We start from the raw sequence: 4,821 nt of genomic DNA, 5'->3' as shown, positions 1-4,821 counted from the left end.
AAACAAAACAGGTGGCATCCTTTGACCAACAGCATCAACTGGGAACTTTTTTAAAATGCAAATTCTTAGGTCCCAACCCAGACCTTCTGAATCTGCAATTCTAAGGGGGAAACCCAAAACGCTGTGTTTTAACAAGGCCTCCAAGTGATTCTGATGTGCACAAAATTTGACAAGTACTGGGCTACAGAATTAAGTTCACGTTTCTTGATATGAGGTCTTGCCAAACCCATCTTTCTGATCTTATTTTCACCTAGCTACACTTTTCTCCTCCCCTCCCCACTCCACTATTTCCAAGCCTTATCCTTTACTGTCCTATTAATTAGGATATCCCAGTGACTTGGAATTTTCTCTGCCCAATTATCAAGTTTTGAACTAAGGCATATTTTAAATTCCATCTCTTTCTTAAATCCTTTTTGATCTTCCCTCTCATATTTCATGCTCTATTAGTTCATTTGAAAAATGGAAAACAGTTCTGGGTAGAGAAATAGAACAAACCTCCTGTTCTGTGTTCCTCACCAATGCTGCCTTTACTCTTGGGATTTCTCTGTTCTTCCTCGTGTTATATATAGTTGTTGACATGTCTGTCCCTCCTAAAATATCTCTCTAAAGGCAACACTAGTCTCAGTAATCTTTGTTGTAGAAGAGTGAGTTGCACATAGCATGTGGTCTATGTGGAATCACACCAAAATGTAATTTGAACTCTAATACATGATTATTTCATGCATTCATTGCTGCAGACAATAGCCCATTGGGGATTGTTATAAAATTTAAAGACTTTTATAACTTGTAATCTTTAAAAATATAATTCTGTTCTTCTATATGCTCTAAAACAAAAACAATAAAAGTAAATCTGTGCCTTGAGCCCTGTTACTCTCTCTTTAAAGGATCAATTTGCAGGTGGGTGTCCTGCTATCCAGTAGGCCTTTCCCTGTGAGGCACTTCTAAATTGGGAAAAGAATTAAATTTGATCAGTGTTTGTTTTGTCTGTTGCTCATCATGTTGATATTTAATCCAGTGTTCCAACAAGTGTCCCAAAGGTATAAAATGCCTGAAGCTGGCAATACTTTTTGACCTATCTGTATGCACATATCCTTATCAGTTTCATGATCCAAATAGAGGGCTTTGTGGAGATATACATGAGCTAAATAAAGAGCATAATAATATGCCTAATGAATGTAAAACAGTACACTATGTTTAATAGATGAACAAGGATTTACTGAGTTCTAAAGTATGTTAAGTTCTGTGAAATCAAATTTTTCTGAGTCAGGAAATTGTATTTTATAATATAGTAAGGGAAAATGCATACTGCTAATTTTTGAAAAATTAGTAGGATTAAAAATGCCTAGAAACAATAGTTATAAGTGATTGTGCTGACACTCAAGATATATATTTTCAGTACCAATTTAAGTGAGCATTTATTTAGTTAATTACTCATTTATTTACATATTTATTGATTGCCTATTATGCTCCAACAACAATAAAGCAAATAGATACAGATATGGAAATAGCAATAGATATATAATGAGAGTTAGATGAGATTTAGTTACACAGATGATAGACAGAAGGAGACAGAGATAGAGACAAAGATAGAGATAGAGATAGAGTCCCAATTCTTAAAGTCCCCTCCATCGAGTGATAAATGAAACACATGTAAGCAAATAATTATTCAATATGATACATGCTAATAAAGGTATTATTAAATAGAGAACACAGGATAAATAAAAGAATGAAAGAAGTCTTTAAATTGGTATTATTTTACTCTTAAAAGATGGACTATTTGCATCAAGACATAATATATCAGTATCAAGTCCTTATGCCTGGACTAATAAGGAAAAATGAGAATCCAGGTTTTCTTATAGCATTTGCTTGTGTCTGCTCAAATAGTGGGGCTTTTCCAGCTCCTGTTCAGTGTAGGAATGGAAAAGAGAACATCTACTATATTCCAGGTACTGTATTAGGCACTTTCTCATGTCACTTCTAAACATTAAGAAAAGAAAAAATAAAGATTCAAAGATGAGTCTTAAGCTGAATTTACTTAAGGCAAGGCAGGAATACCATGATCCCATACAGAGGGATAGGGCTTTTAGATTAATTGTCAAAGAATGGCTCAGAGAAAATGCTCAAATATAGATGCATACAAAGAAGAGCCACCCTCATGAAGACTATTTCCCAAACCAAAAGCAAGTGCAGGGCATAAAGAAGGCGAAGCCAGAGGTTTCACAAGGAAAAGTGATTGGTGAGCTAAAACAAACCTTCCAGGTCAGTTCAGGATTTTATCATTATTGTGAAGCTCGACCTAGGGTGATTGACGAACCCCTAGTCTGTCTGTTGAGTTCAGATAGTACAATTACATCACAGACTTTCAACAGTCCAAGTTCACTATCATGCTGTTTTTCTGACCAATTATCTGAGAAGTGGTTGTTTTTCTTCTGGGGCCCTGACTGCTCACTATCTGCCATCCCTCACTCTCTCCAGGTTCAGGGACATGGAACAGGCATAAGCCCAAGCCCAAGGCACAGGAAAACTTTCTTTATCAACTCCAGACAACCCTACAAGAGAGATTTTTCAAAATGCAGAAATTAAGGCCCAGAGAGCTTAAGTCACTTATTTGACCTTGACATGGCTGGGATTTAAACTTGGATCTGGTTTGTCCAGAGCTCACACGCCACCCTATTATATTAGTACCTGCATTTCCCAACTCTATCTTCATTAACATGCATGTCCACAAAGAATGACAAATAATGTTGATTGTGGTGAATCTGAGTCACACGTAGATCCCAGAGCCCCTTTTGGTTAAATCATGTTCAGAAGAATTTCATTCAGTATTTTATTCTCTATCTTTATATACAGTACATGCCACTCTCACCTTTACCAGCCTATTTGATTATCCAGAAAAGTCCATCCACTAACTAATCCACATTCAAATGTGTACTAGGTTAAATAGTGTTGCCCCAAATTCATGTAGTTTTTGGAACCCCAGAATTGTGAGCTTATTGGGAAATAGGGTTTTTGCAGATATATTAGCTAAGTTAAGATGAGGTCATATAGGAGTGGAATGGGCCCCAATCCATTATGATTGGTGTCTTTATAAGAAGAGGAGAAGAGTGTAGACATAGAGACACACAAGGGGAAGGCTATGTGCAAATGGAGGCAGAGATTAACAGAGTATTGTCTCCGCAAGCCAAGGAACACCAAGGATTGCCAGCTGCCACTAGAAGCTAGGAGAAAGATGTGGAAGAGATTCTCCTTGAGAGCACCCATAAGGAACCAATTTTGCTGACACCTTGTTTTCAGACTTCTAGCCTCCAGAACTGTGAGAGAATAAATTTATGTTGTTTTAAGCCACTGAGTTTGTGGAACTTTCCTACAGCAGCACTAGGAAACTAATACAAAATGTCTATGGCACATGGTGACTATACTTTAAGGTAGATTTCAGCATGGTCATGTGAATGTGTGGGACACCAGCTACTGAAGAGTGACACTGCCAGGAAGGGACGAGAAGGTATGCAATCGAGTTCTTCCAACAACAAGAAGTGCTGCATAGTGAGTGTCCCTCTTCCTAGTTTTTACCTTGACCTTGAGAAATAATGATGGCTCTCTGCCTTTTACAGATGAGGAAAGACCCTGCAAGATCCAGCCACTCTCCCTCCCACTCACTTCCTCCAACTACTCCAGCCTTCCTGCCTTTCCTTACCACACCCAGTGCATTCCCTTCTCAGAGCATCTGTTTTTTTTTTTCTTTTATTTCAGCATATTATGGGGGTACAGATGTTTAGGTTATGTATGTTGCCGTTGGTCCCCCCCCCCAAGTCCGTGTTTCAACTATTTTGAACCCTGCTGTCTCTCCACATTTGGCCAGTTTACTCTCAGCTTAAATGTTAGCTCCTCAGAGAACCCTTCTCTGGCCACCTTATTGAGAGCCCCCAAAGCTCTCTAGCCTCTCACCCTGTTTCGGTTTTGCTTCCCAATACATTATATTGCTACAATGTCTGTCTGCTCTGTGAGAGCTAGAACTCTCTTTTGTTCACCACTCTACCCCCAGCATCTAGGGCGTTCCTTGGCTTACAATGGTGCTGAATAAATGCATAAATGATGTAACCTGATATGCAGAGAAGCTGCGAGAAAATTTGCCAAGATCTCGCTGAAATCTGTCTGACACTCAAGACGGCTTTCTTCCTGACTCTCTTGAAATGAGGTGGCTCAGAGATAGGTCCAAAAGTCTGGAAGAAGTGGCTAATGACATACAAATGTAAAAATAGAACTGATTTATGGATGCAATGGGATGTAAAAGCAGTACATTTAACCAGACATATATTTCTTTATGCTTCATTTGGGGAGCATGGCTGGTTAGAGAGGGCCACTATTTTCATTCAAGAGGCCTTCAGGGGACATTATGGGTCCCTGTTTATCACAGAGAAGTCAAATTATGACTAAAGACACTCAATAAATAAATATTTATTTATTTAAATACCTTGAATTATAGGGCGTTCCCTGCTAGTCAGGATCATAATACTCCTCAAACCTCCAAAAGAATGCAAAGAGGGATTACTAGGAAACCAAGAGTCAGTGTTCCTGACTCTCCCCTAGCATCTAGAGGTTTATTTCTCCCCCCTTTTCTTCCAGAAATATAAATACCCACCTGGACTTCTTTTGCCCTGGACACATTTATTTTATTGAACTAGGAAAGATGCACCAATATATTAGATCATCACAAAGAAATATATGTTCAGTGAAGACCAAGGCCGAACTGCTACTCAAACTAATGACTCACTGTTCAGACTCAGCTTGGATGTTCCTCCCCAGGAAAGATAAAGATCATGT

This window comes from Propithecus coquereli, unplaced genomic scaffold (genome assembly GCF_000956105.1).
Source record: "Propithecus coquereli isolate 6110/MARCELLA unplaced genomic scaffold, Pcoq_1.0 Scaffold303, whole genome shotgun sequence".
In the NCBI taxonomy this organism is placed as follows: Eukaryota; Metazoa; Chordata; class Mammalia; order Primates; family Indriidae; genus Propithecus; species Propithecus coquereli.
The sequence above is the reverse complement of the archived record's forward strand: the minus strand, read 5'-3'. Positions refer to the sequence as shown.